The sequence below is a fragment of the Bufo gargarizans genome, chromosome 2 (assembly GCF_014858855.1).
Source record: "Bufo gargarizans isolate SCDJY-AF-19 chromosome 2, ASM1485885v1, whole genome shotgun sequence".
NCBI classification, from domain to species: domain Eukaryota; kingdom Metazoa; phylum Chordata; class Amphibia; order Anura; family Bufonidae; genus Bufo; species Bufo gargarizans.
In genome coordinates, this window is record NC_058081.1 from 715,183,827 (window position 1) to 715,205,319 (window position 21,493).

Here is a 21,493-nt window from a genome sequence, read left to right on the forward strand (position 1 = left end):
TGCTCAGGAGTGTATGGTACAGTTGTTTGGTGTATAATACCTTGTTTCTTTAGGTATGATTCCATCTCTGTACTCATATATTCCCCTCCATTGTCAGTGCATATTACTCCAGGTTTCCTTTGAAACTTGTTGCTTGTTATAGCTACAATCTCTTGAAGTTTTTCTAATGTCTCACTTTTGTGCTTCATTAGATACGTTATTGTGTAACTAGAATAATCGTCGATGAAAGTCAGTAAATATCTATTCCCGCCGGGTGTGGTGGTTTTCATTGGTCCGCACACATCACTGTGTATCAGTTCCATGGGTTTAGTGTTTTTTCTCTGACTGGTCTGTGGAAGAGAGGTTTGTGGCCTTTGCTTTGATGCAACACGTGCACTTGCTGAGTTAGTGGCGAGGCAATATCTTCTGATAGACCTCTCTTTGCAAAGTCCTTTATAGCTTCTGGGTTTCGATGCCCCAATCTTCTATGCCAAAGGTGGATGCACTTGTCATGTGGGTTATGGAGTTGACGTTTTAGCCTTCTCACTTATAGTGACGAGTTTGTATAGATGTTCATTTAACCTTCCTCTTGCTAGAATTTGCTTCATTACCTCTGAACTGGAGTGAGTCCATTGCTTGCAAGGGTTTTAACTGATAGGAGGCTTCCTTCTAGACTTGGAACATACAGAACATTCTTTACAAGGATGCTCTGCTTGCCCCCTGATGGCGTTTTGCAGTTCAGAAACCCATGACCATTACCTTCTGCTGTAATACTTTTCCCATAATCAATTTCTGTGAAGAATGTCTCGTCGCTTGTCATGTGACTTGTTGCCCCTGAATCAATGTACCATCCGTGTGAGGTACTATTCTGAGTCACTTTAAAAGTACCACTCCATGACGCACTTTCATTTTCTCTCATGACCGCCTTAGCTCTTTCTCGTGTGGGTAGCTCCCGATTTCGCTGCTCAGCTTTCCAGATTGAACAGTTCTTTTTCAGATGATCGGCCTTTTGGCAGCGAAAACATACCCTGGTTTCTTTGCTTTGTCTTATGCCTTCATGCACCTTCAGAGTTGCCTGTGGTCTCTCATTCTCTTCACTGTGCATATTTTCCTTTCTTCTGTTGTATTCATCAGTTCATTTTAACATATTCTAGCATCAGTTCACTTTCCGGTCTAGTTTATAGAGCATTTATGAGGGCACTGTATTATTCTGGAAGGCTTCATAGCAGTAATGCTACTACGTGATTGTCTTTCATTTCTTCACCTATTGCACCCAGCTGGTCCACAATCTCTAGCATAGCCTTTACATGTTCTCCCATTTCCTGCCCTTTTGTCCAGCCTCATCTTATACAGTTTGCGCTGTAGATATAGTTAATGTTTAGGCTTGCACGTTCATGCAGTTTTTGTAATGCAGTCCACATACCTTTAGCTGTGTTTTCTTTCCTTATTCCATATGAATGAGTTGATCATCCTCCGCTTTTGACTACTTTTGCTTGCCTGTTTTTTCTTTCCCATTCTTCCGGGTTGTCATTGGGTCTGTGTGTATCTAGTACCTGCCACAAGTCATCTTTGGATAACAACATTTCAAGCTTAAACTTCCAAAGCTGGTAGTTGGTATTGTTGAGCTTTGCTATTGTAAACTTCATATCTGAAGCACTTCCCATCTTTCAGTGAATTGGATGCAGCTCTTGTTTCCTCACACAGGATTTGGTAGGATCGTAGATGCAGAACTTACTTGCTTGTAGTTTTCCTTTTTCTAGTGTCTAGAGCTGGGCCCATAACCTGTGGGTTATGGGTTAGAGAAGACACTAGTACAGTAGCTTGTAATGAGGCAGAACTTGGTTTACTTGTGTGGATTAAGTTCCAAACATACAAGACATTTCAGCAAACTGTAACAGCAGTCATCTTGGTATAAAGAGCGAGAGAGAGAGAGAGAGAGACAACAAGTTTTTACAGATATACACAACTGGTAACCTTAACATACAGTGCCATCTATTGGTCAAGTGATTTTAATACACAGTACTGTATATGGTACATGCTGTTGCATCCCCAACACATAGCTCAGCCCTCCTTGATGCAGCGCAACACCATGTTCTTCCCGTTGTCGGTCACCATGGTTCCGATTTTGAGTTGTTGCCGAGGAAGCCAGGGTTCGATTTCTTGATGAAGGACACGGAGCAGTTCCTCCCTTGTGTGACTCTTTTTGCCCAGGCAAACGAGGTGCAGAACAGCATGACACCGCTGTGTCCTGCACATATGGTATGCTGGAGGGGCACCTATGAATTTTCCCTGCAGTGGAGGCTGAGGACAAGGTGGAGGATGAGGAGCCAGAGGCGGACATATTCGCAGGACCAACGGCCTAAGAACTAAAAATATGAAATTGGATTAAAAACATGGCTAACGGAATTCCCCCTCTTGAATAAACCCCAAATGATAATAGGTGAAATTCGATACCATGTGGTCATCACAGGTGTTGAATTCCTCCAAGGTCCCAACAATTAGGCATTCACCATACAGAAAAGATCAAGTGATTATGTGGCTGGAGGTATATTAGATGGTCAATGGATATCAATTTTACTGCAGGCCAGTGGACTACAGGCCCCAAAAATTATTTATTCAGCGGACAGAAAAGAACAATTTATAATGTGGCTGAAGGTACATTAGGCGGTCACCGTATAACAATTTTACTGTTGGCCAGTTACATTACATGCCCCCAAAAATATGCATTCACTGTACAGAAAAGATCAAGTCATTATGTGGCTGTAGGTATATTAGACGGTCATTGGATATCAATTTTACTGCAGGCCAGTGGAGTACAGGCCTCAAACATTAGGTATTTACCAGACAGAAAACATCAAGTGATTATGGGCTGGAGGTATATTAGACGGTCATTGGCCAGTACAAATATATGTCAAATACATAGGTTTAAAAGAACTAAAAATATAAAATTGGATTAAAAAGATCCCTCCTCTTGAAAAAAAACGATGCTAGTAGGTGACATTCAATTAAATGTGGTCGTCACAGGTGTTGAATTCCTCCGAGATCCATGCCTCATTCATTTTTAGAAATGTGAGGTAGTCCACACTGTCGTGAGCTAGGCGAGTGCTCTTATCAGTCACAATACCCCCTGCTGTGCTCAAAGTCCTTTCAGACAGGACACTCGACGGGGGCAAGCTAAGAGTTCCATGGCAAATTGTGCCCGCTCTGGTTAAGCCTGCACACCCAGAAGTCAAGGGGTTCCTCGCTTCTCAGAGCATCCACATTGGCCGTTAACCCGATGTAGTCAGACACCTGTCGGTCTAGGCGTTCCCCGAGGCTGGATCCGGAGGGCGGCTGTCGATAGGTTGGCTGCAAGAATGATCTCATATCCAAAGTGACCAACACATCTTCAAACTGCCCTCTTTCTCTGATGGTGGAAATTCCTCTGCCAGCGCCTGCAACAGCAGAATGCAGCATCTCTCGAAGCAAGGCCTGGAAATGCGGCATTCTGACAGCCCTCTGTGATGCTGGTAACATGTTTGCCATTTTTTGCTTGTACCCGGGGTCTAAGTATGTTGCCACCCAGTACTGGTCCTTGCCCTTTATGATTTTTATATGGGGGTCCCTCTTCAAACACTGGAGCATGAAGGCTCCCATTTGCACTAAATTGGAAGCGGTGGAGTGCCCTGGCGCCTGCTCATTGCCCAGGAGAATTTCATCCTCGGTCTCCTCCCCGCATCCACGGACAACACCAGGGATCCCAGAAAAGTTTAAAGCCTGCTCTTCATGCTCCTCCTCCTCCCCCAGGCAACATCCTCCTCTGACTTGTCTTCAGACTCCTGATGACTTGTCTCAGATGGAGTAGCCCTCCTGGGAATTCATTGAGCATTGCGACTTCCTCATCTTCCTGCTCCTCGACGGCTTGATCAATGACACATCGCAATGCACGCTCCAGAAAGAAGGCGTAAGGTACGATGTCGCTGATGGCGCCCCGGCTGTGACTGACCAGTTTGGTGATCTCATCAAATGGCCACAGAAGTCTGCATGCATTGAGCATGAGCAGCCACTGGCGTGGTGAAAAAAACCAAGCTCCCCAGAACCTGTCCTGCTGCAGAGTTCGTACAGGTAGTCTTTAATGTAACGGCACGTTTCTGCTGGAGCAGCCTATCAAGCATATACAAGGTGGAGTTCCAGCGCGTCGGGCAGTCACAAATCAGTCATCTGACGTGGAGGTGGTGTCGCCGCTGAACGTCAGCAAGACGAGCCATGGCCGTCCTTGTAAGATCTTCTAAAATGGCCAGATATTTTCCTGGCCTGTGGCAAGATGTCCTAGACCCCGGGTATTTGGCAACCAATCGCTGCACGACTAAGCTCAGGACGTGTGCCATGGACTGCACATGTGTCATTTTGCCCTGTTTCAGCGCGCTCAGCAGATTGGCATCATTGTCACACACCACTTTGCCAACTGTCAAATTGAGCGGGGTTAGCCACTGATCGGCCTGTGACTGCATTGCTGAAAGCAGTGCAGGACTGGTGTGGCTCTTGGCTTCCAGACACAACAGTCGCAGCACAGCATGCAATGTCTCACAGATTTTTTTGCTGGAAGCAGGCATATCAAACCCCTTAATCAGTTTTTTGGGGGCAACTGGTATATCACACCAGTTGCAACTAGTTGTTCCAATAGTGTTTGTCCCTCTGTATAGCTACGGTATCGCTGCAGATCCGCACACAACTGCTGCACAATACAAATGCACTATATAGAAAGTATATTATAGGTATATCACACACCTGCCTTAATCAGTTTTTTTGAAGGGCAACTGGTATATCACATCAGTTGCAATTAGTTGTTCCAATAGCGTTTGTCCCTCTGTATAGCTGCGGCATATCAGCAGAACCGCACACAACTGCTGCACAATACAAATGCACTATATAGAAAATATATTATAGGTATATCACACCCCTGCCTCAATCTGTTTTTTTGGGGAGCAACTGGTATATCACACCAGTTGCAATTAGTTGTTCCAATAGCGTTTGTCACTCTGCATAGCTGCGGCATATCAGCAGAACCACTCACAACTGCAGCACAATAGAAATGCACTATATGGAAAGTATATTATACCGTAGGTATAGCACACCCCTGCCTCAATCAGTTTTTTTTGGGGGGGGCAAGTGGTATATAATGCCAGTTGCAATTAGTTATTCCAATAGAGTTTGCCCCTCTGTATAGCTGCAGTATCGCAGCAGAACCACACACAACTGCTGCACAATACAAATGCACCATATAGAAAGTATATTATAGGTATATCACACCCCTGCCTCAATCAGTTTTTTGGTGGGCAACTGGTATATCACACCAGTTGCAATTAGTTATTCCAATAGCGTTTGTCCCTCTGTATAGCTGCAGTATCGCAGCAGAACCGCACACAACTGCTGCACAATACAAATGCACTATACTATACTTTCTATGTTGGAAAGTATAAGTATATCACACCCCTCTGTATGTCACACCTATCAATAGCACACCTATACCAGTCCTTAAAAGGACTTTTGTGGCCCTATTAGCTAGCATTTGGTGTCCCTAACAGTCTGTCCCTGCTCCACACAGCAACCTCTTCCTACTCTGGTAAAAGACTGAATGTAAAATTGCGGCCAGATCGGGTTTATTTATAGGGTAGGGGATGTGTCCATGTACTGACATGTCTCAATTGGCTGTATTGTCCCACCTGATGGATGTGTCATGGGTCAAAGTTCTGCACAATGCAAAAGAATATGGCGCCGGCGGATATCGCCATATGTTTGCCTGTTTGGCGAATTGCGAATGAGCAAAGTTCGCTGACCGCCAGACAAAACGCAAGGCCATCTCTATAGAATATGCCGCTGAACGGCAAATATATTTTTCTTTTGTCACTATTACATGACAAAAAGGGCTTCATAACATATGACTGCACCGCTGAACGGCAAATATATTTTTATTTTGCCACTAAAACATAACAAAAAGGGTTTCATAACATATAACTGCACCGCTGAACGACAAATCAATTTTTATTTTGCCACTATTCCACGACAAATAGGGCTTTATAACATATAACTTCACCGCTGATATGCGCATATATTTTTTTCTTTTTCCTCTAATACATGCCACAAAAGGCTTTAGAACATGTAACTGCACCGCTGAACGGCAAATATATTTTTCTTTTTCCACTAATACACAACAAAAAGGGCATTAGAACATATAACTGCACCGCTGTACGGCAAATATATTTTTATTTTGTCACTATTACACGACAAAAAGGGTTTCATAACATGTAACTGCACCGCTGAACAGCAAATATATTTTTCTTTTGCCACTAATACACGCCACAAAAAGCTTTAGAACATATGACTGCACCGCTGAACGGCAAATATATTTTTATTTTGCCACTATAACATGACAAAAAGGGTTTCATAACATATAACTGCACCGCTGAACGGCAAATCAATTTTAATTTTGCCACTATTACACGACAAAAAGGGCTTCATAACAGATAACTGCACCGCTGAACGACAAATCAATTTTTATTTTGCCACTATTCCACGACAAATAGGGCTTTATAACATATAACTTCACCGCTGATATGCGCATATATTTTTTTCTTTTTCCTCTAATACATGCCACAAAAGGCTTTAGAACATGTAACTGCACCGCTGAACGGCAATATATATTTTTCTTTTTCCACTAATACACAACAAAAAGGGCATTAGAACATATAACTGCACCGCTGTACGGCAAATATATTTTTATTTTGTCACTATTACACGACAAAAAGGGTTTTATAACATGTAACTGCACCGCTGAACAGCAAATATATTTTTCTTTTGCCACTAATACACGCCACAAAAAGCTTTAGAACATATAACTGCACCGCTGAACGGTAAATATATTTTTATTTTGCCACTATTAAACAACAAAAAGGACTTTAGAACATATGACTGCACCGCTGAACGGCAAATATATTTTTATTTTGCCACTATAACATGACAAAAAGGGTTTCATAACATATAACTGCACCGCTGAACGGCAAATCAATTTTAATTTTGCCACTATTACACGACAAAAAGGGCTTCATAACAGATAACTGCACTGCTGAATGGCAAATATATTTTTATTTTGCCACTATTCCACCACAAATAGGGCTTTATAACATATAACTGCACCGCTGATACGTGCATATATTTTTTTCTTTTTCCTCTAATACAAGCCACAAAAGGCTTTAGAACATGTAACTGCACCGCTGAACGGCAAATATATTTTTCTTTTTCCACTAATACACAACAAAAAGGGCTTTAGAACATATAACTGCACCGCTGTACGGCAAATATATTTTTATTTTGTCACTATTACACAACATAACAGACTTTAGAACATATAACTGCACCTCTGAACGGCAAATATATTTTTCTTTTGCCACTAATACACGCCACAAAAGGCTTTAGAACATATAACTGCACCGCTGAACGGCAAATATATTTATATTTTTCCAATAATACACGACAAAAAGAGCTTTAGAACATATATCTGCACCGCTAAAAGGCAAATATATTTTTATTTTGTCACTATTACACGACAAAAAGGGCTTTATAACATGTAACTGCACCGCTGAACAGCAAATATATTTTTCTTTTGCCACTAATACACGCCACAAAAAGCTTTAGAACATATAACTGCACCGCTGAACGGCAAATATATTTTTATTTTGCCACTATTAAACAACAAAAAGGGCTTTAGAACTTATAACTAAACCGCTGTACGGAAAATATTTTTTATATTGTCACTATTACACGACAAAAAGGGCTTTATAACATATATGTAACGGGGTGCTGAAGGCGCACTCGGTCTCCCATCAGCCGCAGACCTGCTGCTTAGCTTCGGGAGCGAGGATCTGTGTTTGACCTTGTTCCCAGGGCAGCTTTGCTAGCTGGGAGGCTCCCTGCTCCTAGGTCTGCCTTGAGCGCCGAGCTGATCACTCGGTGCTCGACTGGTCGGTCTGTCGGTCATGTGACGCTGGCCACGTCATATGACCCTCACTCCCGACTATAATCACAGGCAGCCTGCTGTCCACAGGTTGCCTGTTAATTTAGGTTCCTGGTGTTTGTTTGATACCTGTATACTTACTTGATCCTGTTCCCTGATGATCCTTTGCCTGCTCCTCCTGTACTGCGCATCTCTCCTGGTATCCTGACCCCAGCTTCCACCTGACGATTCTTTGCGGACTCCTGTTGTACTTCGTTTCTCTCCTGGTATTTGACCTCGGCTTTTCCTTACTATTCTCTGCTCATTCCTTAGTACTGCGTAGCTCTCTAGGTATTGACCCGGTCCTTTCACTATCTGTTATTTGTCTTGTCTGTCCTTCCAGCATGTAGGCTAAGTTAGGGACTGCCGTCTAGTTGTACCCTGTCATCAGGACTCATGAGGCAAGTAGGCAGGGCTAGAGATGAGGGTGGTGCGCAGTGGTCACTATCCTCCCCCCTGTGTGTGTGTGTACGTGACCGTTACAGATTAACAGGCCCAATAGCCACTGTATAATGAATCCTCTGGTGACCCTTACTAACCATGTCTCTGATCTGATGCAGATGGTGCAGGAGCTAGGGGAAAAACTCTGTTCTTTTGAGTTAGGGCAAGGTTCTTCCACTCCTCAGGCCTCCAGTCCGCATTTTGAGCCCCAGAGATTAAGCTCCCAGAACCCTTTTCTGGAGACCGGAAGAGGTTTCTCTCTTTTAAGGAGAGTTGCAGACTTTAATTCCATTTGCGCCCCGTGTCCTCTGGCCCAGAGAATAAACGCGTGGGAATTATCATTTCCCGACTACAGGGTGATCCCCAGGACTGGGTGTTCTCTTTACCTGCTGGCGCCAATTGTTTAACTTCTGTGGAGGGGTTCTTTCAGGCCCTGGGTACCCTCTTTTATTAACCAGACAGGGCTCTGGTAGCTGAGACGGCTCTAAAGGCACTGGTTCAGGGCAATCTACCTGAGGAGGATTATTGCACCTAATTCAGAAGGTGGTGTGTCCCCTCAGGATGGAACGAACCAGCCCTGTAGAGTCAGTTCAGGTCAGGTCTGTCTCATAATTTAAAGGATCTTCTGGTCAGTTATCAACTCCCAGAGACCTTAGAGGAGATGATGACTCTTGTTGTCCGACTTGACCGACGGGTTAGAGAGAGACGACAGGAATGACAGTTCTCTTCCCAGATGGTGGTCCAGGCAGAGGCCTATCCCAGAGACAACACTGAGGTCACCGAGGAACCCATGCAGTTTAGCATGACCCGAGGGAATCTTCGCCGCAGACGAGGAGAATGCTTTTACTGTGGAGATCCTGACCATTGGATCAACCAGTGTCCTAAGAAGGTCCTCTCTGTCAAATCTCCTAAGGCAAGGCAACCTAAAGACCAAGTACACCCTGATTTTTCTAAATGTAAGCTTTTGGTACCCATTACGATTTCTCTGGGGGTAGATAAATGGCCGGGTAAGGCCTTTATTGATTCTGGCTCAGCGGCCAGCTTTATTGACTCTAAGTATGCTGTAAGATTGGGTATTCCAATGTTTGCTTTACCAACTCCTATCCATGTCATGGCCATTGATGCTACTCCTCTTATTGGTGGTACGGTGAGCTCATGTACCTCAGAGATTTCTCTAACCGTGGGTGTGTGCCACTCAGAGAGATGTTCCCTTTTAGTCCTGGAGAACCTACTGGTTGAGGTGGTACTAGGGTTGCCTTGGCTCCGACTACATAACCCCACTATAGATTGGTCCAAGGAGGAGTTAGTGAGATGGGGGCCTAAGTGTGACTCGTGCTTGTCCGTGGTACAGGCTGGCGTCTTAGTAAAGTCTGATACTTTACCCACTGTTGTTAGGGAATATTCTGATGTATTCTCATCACCAACCCCGGAGGTTCTATCCCCCCATAGACCTTATGATTGTACTATAGAGCTAGTAGAGGAGGCCAAGTTTCCTAAAGAGCGAATTTATAATCTTTCTAAGCCCGAACGCAAGGCCATGGAAGATTATATAAAGGAGAGCCTTGGTAAAGGGCATATTAGACCTTCTGTCTCTCCTATGGGAGCGGGGTTTTTCTTCGTTAAGAAAAAAGATGGTGGTCTTAGGCCATGTATCGATTAGTGGAGATTAAATAAAATCACTGTCCAGAATAGATACTCCCTCCCATTGATTCCGGATTTATTTAACCAGGTTCTGGGGGCAACCTGGTTTTCCAAGATTGACCTGAAAGGGGCATACAATCTAATCCAAATCAAGGAGGGAGACGAATGGAAGACAGCGTTCAATACTCCGGCAGGACACTTTGAATATCAGGTGATGCCTTTTGGACTCAGCATTGTCCCAGCTGTTTTCCAAAACTTAATGAACAATATTCTTAGGGAGGTCCTAGGTAAATTTGTTATTGTCTATCTTGACGACATTTTGATATTCTCTCCTGACTTCGAATCCCATGTGTCTCATGTTAAACAAGTATTAGAGGTGTTGAGGGAGGCTCCCTGCTCCTAGGTCTGCCTTGAGCGCCGAGCTGATCACTCGGTGCTCGACTGGTCGGTCTGTCGGTCATGTGATGCTGGCCACGTCACATGACCCTCACTCCCCACTATAAATACATGCAGCCTGCTGGCCACAGGTTGCCTGTTAATGTAGGTTCCTGGCGTTTGTTGGATACCTGTATACTTACCTGATCCTGTTCCCTGACGATCCTTTGCCTGCTCCTCCTGTACTGCGCATCTCTCCTGGTATCCTGACCCCGGCTTCCACCTGACAATTCTTTGCGGACTCCTGTTGTACTTCGTTTCTCTCCTGGTATTTGACCTTGGCTTTTCCTGACTATTCTCTGCTCATTCCTTAGTACTGCGTAGCTCTCTAGGTATTGACCCGGTCCATTCACTATCCATTATTTGTCTTGTCTGTCCTTCCAGCGCGTATCCTAAGTTATGGACTGCCGTCCAGTTGTCCCCTGTAATCAGGACTCGTGAGGCAAGTGGGCAGGGCCAGGGGTGAGGGTGGAGCGCAGTGGTCACTATCCTCCCCCTGTGTGTGTGTGTACGTGACCGTTACAATATAACTGCACAGCTGAACGGCAAATATATTTTTATTTTTCCACTATTATACGACAAAAAGGGCTTTAAAACATATAACTGCACCGCTGTACGGCAAATATATTTTTATTCTGTCACTATTACACGACAAAAAGGGCTATAGAACATATACCGCATTTTTCATTTTATAATACACACATTTTTTCCCTCCAAAGTGGGGGGGAAAAAGTCACTGCGTCTTATAAAACGAACGTGACGCAAATTAGATGACTCGGGAGCTCTCATTAACAGCTCCTGAGCCTGCCATTAAACTGTTGGGCGGGCTGGTGGCTTTACTGAAGGCTTCTGCTGCCAGCCCACGCTTCCTTAATAAGACTGCACCACTGGCGGGCTGGCGACTTCACTTAATGTGCTCTGCATGCCTCCAGCCCGCACATCCTTTAAGCTCTCCTAACGTTGTAAAGCGTTGGGCGGGCTGGCGGCTTCACTTACTGTGCTCCGCTGCCGCAACCCCGCGCACCCATCTTACCAAGGAGCTTCTGAGGCCACCGTTGGGCGGGCTGGCGGCTTCACTTACTGCACTCAAGGGGGTTATAGTCATATTTTATATAAACACATGCCAATTACAGAACAGTCCCTGGACAGTGATTATATTAAATATGACTAACTCCCCTCATCCTTGAGAATACACCAATGTACAGTACCTATAGCACATCAGTGTATTCTTTAGGATGATGGAGGTTATAATCACATAAGAGTGTCATTTGAGATCACCCATAACAGTGTCATCCACAGATCCCCCATAACAGCTTCATCCACAGATCCCCCATAACAGCTTCATCCACAGATCCCCATAACAGTGTCATCCACAGATCCCCCATAACAGTGTCATCCACAGATCCCCCATAACAGTGTCATCCACAGATCCCCCATAACAGCGTTATCCACAGATCCCCATAACAGTGTGTCATTCATAGTTCCCTCATAACAGTGCATTATACACAGATCCTCTATAATAGTGTTATCCACAGATTCCCCATAACAGTGTGTCCTCCACAGATCCCCCATAACAGTGTCATCCACAGATCCTCCATAACAATGCACCATCCACAGATCCCCCATAACAGTGTGTCATCCATAGATCCCCATAACAGTGTGTCATCCACAGATCCCCCATAATAGCGTCCCCCATAATAGCGTCATTCATAGTTCCCTCATAACAGTACATCATCCACAGATCCTCTATAACAGTGTCATCCACAGATCCCCCATAACAGTGTGTCCTCCACAGATCACCCATAACAGTGTCATCCACAGATCCTCCATAATAATGCATCATCCACAGATGCCCCATAACAGTGTGTCATCCAAAGATCTCTCCATACCTGTGTCATCCACAAATCCCCCATAAATAGTGTCATCCACAGACCACCATTAGTTCAAAACCCACCAAAAGCACACTTTTCAGTTCAAGATTTTTTTTTTCTTATTTTCCTCCTCAAATACTTAGGTGCGTCTTATCATCAGGTGCATCTTATAAAGCGAAAAATACGGTAACTGCACCGCTGTACGTCAAATATATTTTTCTTTTGCCACTAATACATGACAAAAAGGGCTGTGATTTTAGCACTTCACCACACAACGGCTAATAAGCCCTTTTTTCCCACTAATACAAGCCAAAAAATGCTTTAGAACATATAACTGCACCACACAAGGGAAAATAAGGTACACAAGGTACTTTCACACTAGCGTTAGAAGAACCCAGCATTGCTGGAACTGCCTGCCGGATCTGGAAATCCGTATGCAAACGGATATATTTTCTTTCCGGATCTGGATCCGTTAGACTTATCCGTTAGACTTATTCATTGAAATACCGCATCCATCTTTCCGGTATCATCCGGAAAAACGGATCCAGTATTGAATTTTTTCAAAGCTAGAGAGAACTACGCATGCGCACACCGGAAAACCGCAATTTAGCGATTATTGCAATTTCGAGAACACTTGGTACCAGATCTGGCATTAATACATTTCAATGGAAATTAATTCTGGATCTGGCAAGTGCGGTAGTGTTCCGGAATTGTGGCAGGAAAAAATACCACAGCAAGCTACAGTATTTTGTCCGGTCAAATACCGTACAAAGGACAGAACGGAAGACATCCTGATGCATACAAACAGATTGATTTCCATTAAGATTGAGTTGGGACAAAACTGAAGCTTTCAATATCGGGAAAAGAATAACGCTAGTGTGAAAGTACCCTAAGACGTAGAAATATTTTCTTGTAATAAACCCTGTTAATGCCTGTATCACACAGCACTTGCACCCCAATAACAAGAACGGTTTGCTGGAATTACAGAGCTGTATAAAGGCAATTTGTATCCCCAGTCAGTGCAGCAAGGATTGTTCCTATTACCCAGGCTGTAACCTCCCCTACTGAACCCTGTTCTGTGGAATGATTCCTCCCTATCCTTTCCCTACACCTTGAATAATCTTTCCCTGCACTTGTAATTCGTTTTTTTAGCACAATGAAGTATTTTCTCTGTCCCTAGCGCCTGCTGACGTCTCTCCCTGCACTAAGTACACTGGTAAATGGCAGAATCTAAGATGGCTGAGGCTATTTATAGGGCTGTGACATCACAGGACTGGCTGCTGACATGGCATTATGGGTGATCCCGCCTTCCCAGTGTTCCTTGCTCCATGTCCTCACATGTGCAGCAGCCATTTTAGGAAAAAATGCAATTCTTTAACACGAAGCGCGAAGAATTTCGGCTTTGGTGCAAATCAAATTTTTCCTGAAATTCTGATCGATTTCCACTTTGTCAGCTTCAATTCGCTCATCTCTAGTGATATCTTTAAAACGCTTTTACTTATCCAAGCCATTCTGAACTTGTTTTCTTGTCACATATTACACTTCATGACAGTGGTAAATTTGAGTCAAAATATTAAATTTTTATGTATAAAAAAATACCAAATTTATAAAAAAAAATGTGAAAAATTAGCAATTTTCTAAATTTCAATGTCTCTGCTTTTAAAACAGATAGTGATACCTCAGAAAATAGTTATTACTTTACATTTCCCATATGTCTACTTCATGTTTGGATAATTTTGTAAATAACATTTTCTTTTTTTGGGGATGTTAGAAAATGTTAGAAAATTTCCAAAACCCAATTTTTAAGGACCAGTTCAGGTCTGGAGTCACTTTGTGGGGCTTACATAATATAAACCACCCATAAAGTGCAGATTTCACTGGGATAATTTTTAGTTGCCATGTCACATTTGAAGACCCCTGATGCACTCCTAGAGGAGAAACTCCAATAAATGACCCCATTTTGGAAACTACAGGATAATGTGGCAGTTTTGTTGGTACTATTTTAGGGCACATATGATTTTTGGTTGCTCTATATTACACTTCTTGTGAGGTAAGGTAAAAAAAAAATAGCTGTTTTGGCACCGTTTTTATTTTTGTTTTTTTACAATGTTCATCTGTCAGGTTAGATCATGTGATATTTTAGAGCAGGTTGTTACGGACGCGACAATACCAAATATAAAGTTTTACATAATAAAGCATTTTTGAAAAAATATTTTTTAGTGTCTCCATATTCTGTAAGCCATAGTTTATTTATTTTTATTTTTGGGGCGACTGTCTTATGTAGGGGCTTATGTTTGATTGATACTATTTTAGGATGCATATGACTTTTTGATTGCTTGGTATTACACTTTTTGTGATGTAAGTGACAAAAAAGGGCTTTTTTGACACTTTTTTTACGGTGTTCAGGTCATGTGATATTTTTATACAGCAGGTTGTTACGGATGCGTCAATACTTAATATGTCAAATTTAAATATTTATTTAAGTTTTACACAATAAATGCATTTTTGAAACAAAATAAATCATGTTTTAGCGTCTCCATATTCTGAGTGCCATAGCTTTTTTTTATTTTTTGGGCGATTGTGTTGGATAGGGTCTCATTTTTTTAGGGATGAGATGACAGTTTGATTGGTACTATTATGGGGTGCATATGACTTTTTGATCGCTTGGTATTACACTTTTTGTGATGTAAGGTGACCAAAAATTTCTTTTTTGACAGTTTTATTTTCTATTTTTACAGTGTTCAACTGAGGGTTAGGTCATGTGATATTTTAATAGACCTGGTTGTTGCAGACACGAATATACCTAATACTGTATGTTTACTTTAAATTTTTTCACTTTTAATAAAATAAAATCATTTTTGAAACAAAAAAATCATGTTTTAGTGTCTCTGTATTCTGAGAGCCATAGTTTTTTTTTTTTACTTTTTCCTGATTGTTTTATGTAGGGGCTCATTTTTTGCGGGATGAGGTTATAGTTTGATTGGCCTATTTTAGTGGCCATATGCCTTTTTGATCACTTGGAGTTGCACTTTTTGTGATTAAACCAAACAGACATTGGACACCTCCACACATAGATATTTAACAAAATTAGTAATTTATTAAAGATATCATAAAAAAAATCTGCAACAGCAGACTGTGGTACACAGGGCAAATATCTAAGCAATTTTTTTTATTAAAGAATGATATTATACATATAGAGCAGCATAAACAAATACTAGAGTAAGCAGCAGATAAGAACAGGCAGTAAAGGACTGATGGACCCAGTGGAGGGCCGAGGGGTTGGAAACAGCGAAGATTCTGTCTGAAAATAGAGTGAAAATAATAATAGTAATATTAGTAATAAACAAGACTGCCAGCAAGAGGCAAGAAAACCGAGTTTAAGTAAACCTGTTTCAAAGAAACTAGGTACAAAGATCCACAAGCTGGCAGTCAAAAGAAAACTGACAAAAGAGAATAAAAGTGTATTACCAGATGCTGCACGTCGGCCCCTCGGTCAAACCCTAAGGGCTGGATCTCACAGGTTTCCGTAGGAGGCAAGAGCCGATGCCTATGGAAGGCATCGGGCTTGCCTTCTCTGCCATCAGGTCCCCGCGCCCTCCGCAAACTCTCTGCATTAGTATACAAGGGGTTAATACGCCGGCATCAGTGTCTTCACCGATGTCAACGTATGCAGCAGGGACCCGGCTGTCAGTGATTGCCGGGTCTGTGCCGCTGATCCAGCGGGCGCAGCTCCTGCACCCGCCCGATTATCCAGCCGTACATGTAAGTTCCTGGTCCTTAAGTCACTTCCAGCTGTGACGTACATGTACAGCAAGGGTCAGGTGAGGGGGTGGATTATGCAATATTTTTATAGAGCCAGTCGTTACGGACGCGGCAATACCCAATATGTCTGTTTTTCTTTTTTTTTTCACCATTTTATGTGCTTTATTTTGGGAAATTTTATTTATTTTTTTACTTGAAACTTTATTTTTTTATTATGAGAAAAACACTTTTTTAACTTTTTTTTAACTTTTTATTTTTGTCCCACTATGGGACTTCAACTTCTGTGGTCTGATCCCCTCTGCAATGCATTACAATACAATCTGTATTGTAATGCATTGGCTGTCAGCTTTTATGCTGACAGCCTGCATGTGAGTCTCAGGCTAAGGGCTGGATCTCACAGGCTTCTGTAGGAGGCAAGCCCCGATGCCTATGGAAGGCATCGGGCTTGCCTTCTCTGCCATCAGGTCCCTGCCACTGCAGTGCAGGGACCCGATGGAGATGCGGAGGGCACCCGTACCCTCCGCAAACTTTCTGCATGCTGTGGTCAGCTTTGACTGTGGCATACAAGGGGTTAATACGCCGGCATCAGTGTCTTCACCGATGGCGGCGTATGCAGCAGGGACCCGGCTGTCAGTGACTGCCGGGTGTTCCGCTGATCAGGCGGGCGCAGCTTCTGCACCCGCCCGCTCAGCCCACCGTACATGTACGTCCCTGGTCCTTAAGTCACGTCCAGCTGTGACGTACATGTACGGCAAGGGTCCTTAAGGGTTTAAAAATCAAAAAATGGGCTCACACCCAGGCAAAGTTGTCCTCTGCCAAGGTGTGAGTGAATGATTTGAGAGATTTGTAAGGATTTTCACACACCTCCAGCTGAGGCGGATGAATAGATCTGTCTGTAATGGACAGTGGGTGTGGACACATGGCGCCAACTAACCAGTTTGACTTTGGGCTAAACCTAAGGGCGTTGTCCTGGCAGTTCTTTAGAAATCATCCTTTAACCTCTCTACAGGGATCTGGACTTTACAGCAGGGAACCAACCAGGTTGCTAGCTTCTGAAGTAGTCCTGGTGTAGTTGGCTGCTGACCCACGGGGGACGGATGCACCGGTGCAAAGAAGCAAGGACACAGTATAAAGTAAGGGCAGGCTGGGTACTTTCCTGAACGTTCCCCCTGATTGCACCCGCTCCATGTAACAAATTGAATTTCTTGACAAAGTTCGACTAAATTGCTGAATCGAGTTTTTCAAAACTATGCTCATCACTACTTCAAAGTTTTATGGTATTTCACCCCCTTTCATTGCATGTCAGAATATGGTGATGCTCAGAATTCTTTCCAGAGTTTTTTAAGTATTTAAACATAAGAAAAACTCTCTTCGATAACTGTGTAATAAGGAATAAAGACAATGTGTCATTTTTACCGGCCAGTGAACCCTGTAAACACAAAACCACTAACAATGGCAGTTTTTTTTTCTATTTTTACCCTATTAATACATTTTTTTCTTCAGATTTTCAATACATTGTATGGGATATTAAATGGAGACCTATTAGAAAGTACAATGTGCACCCCCCCCAAAAAAAAAACAACAACAATGTGCCTACCCCCCAAAAAAGTCATCAAATGTCTGTGAATAGAAAAGTAAAAAAAAATATGGCTCTTGGAAAGTAGGGAGGAAAGAACTGAATACAAATAAAAAATTGCCTATCACACCCAGGTTTCACAGTCCAATACTCTGGATATTGTAAAAGTTTCTGCTCTATTTGGGGCCTGCACCTGTTTAAAGCAATGTGTGAATAAAGAAACCCCAAAGGTCACCAAGCTCATTATCGAGTGTGAAAGAGACATTCATTTGTAGCAAAGGAAGTTGATCATTATGAAGGAGTCAAAACGACTTACTAGATATTTGTACTGATCTAGAAGTAGTGATGGAATATCTCTCCAAGTTGCCGAAACATCGGAAGCATTGCTGGAGATCCGCCAAATTCATAGCAGATTTTCAGTAATTTACACAAGTCACTTCCCCAAATGTCTAATACAGGAAAGAGATCCGAGCCTCATTGTGCTGCCTGCTGAGATATCAAGATAAGAGAAATTTCATGTAAGTAACTAAGAAATGTGGTATTCTTTCTTACTATAAATATATTTTCAGCTGCATCCCCCTCCCCTTTCCCCACCTCTCCTCTCCTCTCCGTCTTCTTTTTAGTGTTTTTCTTAATTTGAGGTTTTCTGTAAACCAAGGCTGTGTCTGAACATTTACAATGAGAGTGCCAATAAAGGGAATGACAGGCAGCTAGAAGATGCATGGCAAACTGTAATTTCTGTTCATGTCCTACTTATTTATATGAAGCATAAACACACAGATACTGTAGGTACAATAGGTACGCTTCTGTGTCACAATAGCAGCAGTGTCTTACTAGTCACAAATATTACAGACCTTATGGTGTTCATCCTCCTCAGGAGTTACAACACTCACCATCAGTACATCTATTGCTGATACTTGCAGTGGTGCTAATTACTTAACTTCTATTAAAACTTTAATGTACAAATTAAAAACAAGAGGAATATTATTTTATTATGTATGGAGTTTAATGGAAATATCACTGCTTGCAGCCTATTCCTCTGCGATTTTGATACAAAAGGAGGCACCCATGAGGTAGAAAGCACGTTTTCTCAATTTTAGGGCAGTTGCAAGGGTTAAGGTGTTCTGATTAGCTGGACAGGAGATTATACTCCACCCCTATAAGTACTTAGAGTCGGGTGGTAACATTAAAGTTGGATATTCTAGCACTGAGACCAGAGAGAAAGTGCATGCACAAAACAGAACGAAAAGCGCAATGTAATGTAAAAGCCCCTTTGCTCTGTTAAACCCCTCAGGCTGAGTTTACATCAGCGTTCAGCCTTTCCGTTTTTTCTGCTCCATTATAGGAGCAGGAGAACGGAATGGACAGATTTGGCACATACAGTCCTGATCAAAAGTTTAATACTAGGGATGAGCGAACTCGAACTGTATAGTTCGGGTTCGTACCGAATTTTGGGGTGTCCGTGACACGGACCCGAACCCGGACATTTTCGTAAACGTCCGGGTTCGGGTTCGGTGTTCGTCGCTTTCTTGGCGCTTTTGTGATGCTTTCTTGGCGCTTTTTGAAAGGCTGCAAAGCAGCCAATCAACAAGCGTCATACTACTTGCCCCAAGAGGCCATCACAGCCATGCCTACTATTGGCATGGCTGTGATTGGCCAGAGCACCATGTGACCCAGCCTCTATTTAAGCTGGAGTCACATAGCGCCGCCCGTCACTCTGCTCTGATTAGCGTAGGGAGAGGTTGCGGCTGCGACAGTAGGGCGAGATTAGGCAGATTAACTCCTCCAAAGGACTTGATTAACTGATCGATCTGCAGCTGTGCATCATTGAGCTGCTGATCCTCAATTGCTCACTCACTGTTTTTAGGCTGCCCAGACTGTTTGTCAGTCACATTTTTCTGGGGTGATCGGCGGCCATTTTGTGTCTTGTGGTGCGCCAGCACAAGCTGCGACCAAGTGCATTTAACCCTCAATGGTGTGGTTGTTTTTTGGCTAAAGCCTACATCAGGGTGAAGCTGTCACACCAAGTGCATTTAACCAGCAATAGTCTGTTTATTTTTTGGCCATATACTACATCAGGGGCAAGCTGCGCCTGTCACCAAGTGCATTTAACCCTCAGTAGTGTGGTTGGTCAAGCTATCACACCAAGTGCATTTAACCAGCAATAGTCTGTTCATTTTTTGGCCATATACTAAATCAGGGGCAAGCTGCGCCCGTCACCAAGTGCATTTAACCAGCAATAGTGTGGTTATTTTTTGGCCATATCCCAGTCTAATTCTGTCACTAAATCCATACCGGTCACCCAGCGCCTAAATACTAGGCCTCAAATTTATATCCCGTTAAATCTCTCGTTACCGCTGTCCTGTTGTGGCTGGGAAAGTTATTTAGTGTCCGTCAAAGCACATTTTTTGTTCTGGGTTGAAATACAATTCCCAATTTAGCAATTTAAAAATTTAGTGGTTTCTGCTATATCAGAGCTATTTGAAATCTGTCCCTAAAAGGGTATATAATATTCAAGGTGCACATAGGGTCATTCAGAAAAACTTCACACACACCCGCTACTGTGCATTTCCAAGTCCAATTCTGTTAGTAAATCCATACCGGTCACCCAGCGCCTAAATACTAGGCCTCAAATTTATATCCCGCTGAATTTGAATACAATACATTGGGCCAAATAATATTTTTGTTGTTGTGGTGAACCATAACAATGAGGAAAACATCTAGTAAGGGACGCGGACGTGGACATGGTCGTGGTGATGTTAGTGGACCCTCTGGTGCTGGGAGAGGACGTGGCCGTTCTGCCACATCCACATGTCCTAGTGTACCAACTACCTCAGGTCCCAGTAGCCGCCAGAATTTACAGCGATATATGGTGGGGCCCAATGCCGTTCTAAGGATGGTAAGGCCTGAGCAGGTACAGGCATTAGTCAATTGGGTGGCCGACAGTGGATCCAGCACGTTCACATTATCTCCCACCCAGTCTTCTGCAGAAAGCGCACAGATGGCGCCTGAAAACCAACCCCATCAGTCTGTCACATCACCCCCATGCATACCAGGGAAACTGTCTCAGCCTCAAGTTATGCAGCAGTCTCTTATGCTGTTTGAAGACTCTGCTGGCAGGGTTTCCCAAGGGCATCCACCTAGCCCTTCCCCAGCGGTGAAAGACATAGAATGCACTGACGCACAACCACTTATGTTTCCTGATGATGAGGACATGGGAATACCACCTCAGCATGTCTCTGATGATGACGAAACACAGGTGCCAACTGCTGCGTCTTTCTGCAGTGTGCAGACTGAACAGGAGGTCAGGGATCAAGACTGGGTGGAAGACGATGCAGGGGACGATGAGGTCCTAGACCCCACATGGAATGAAGGTCGTGCCACTGACTTTCACAGTTCGGAGGAAGAGGCAGTGGTGAGACCAAGCCAACAGCGTAGCAAAAGAGGGAGCAGTGGGCAAAAGCAGAACACCCGCCGCCAAGAGACTCCGCCTGCTACTGACCGCCGCCATCTGGGACCGAGCACCCCAAAGGCAGCTTCAAGGAGTTCCCTGGCATGGCACTTCTTCAAACAATGTGCTGACGACAAGACCCGAGTGGTTTGCACGCTGTGCCATCAGAGCCTGAAGCGAGGCATTAATGTTCTGAACCTGAGCACAACCTGCATGACCAGGCACCTGCATGCAAAGCATGAACTGCAGTGGAGTAAACACCTTAAAACCAAGGAAGTCACTCAGGCTCCCCCTGCTACCTCTTCTGC

General features: G+C 43.4%; 1 protein-coding gene across 3 annotated transcripts in view; it reads left to right on the forward strand.

Moving 5' to 3' along the window:
- The first annotated feature begins 18,184 nt into the window (after positions 1 to 18,184).
- Positions 18,185 to 21,493, forward strand: part of LOC122927099 (sialic acid-binding Ig-like lectin 13) — a 131,612-nt gene continuing 128,303 nt past the window's right edge. For all 3 annotated transcript variants that reach the window (XR_006387755.1, XM_044278680.1, XM_044278681.1), the window contains exon 1: positions 18,185 to 18,252. The gene's annotated coding sequence lies outside the window, so the exon portion shown is untranslated. The remainder of the gene's footprint in view (positions 18,253 to 21,493) is intronic.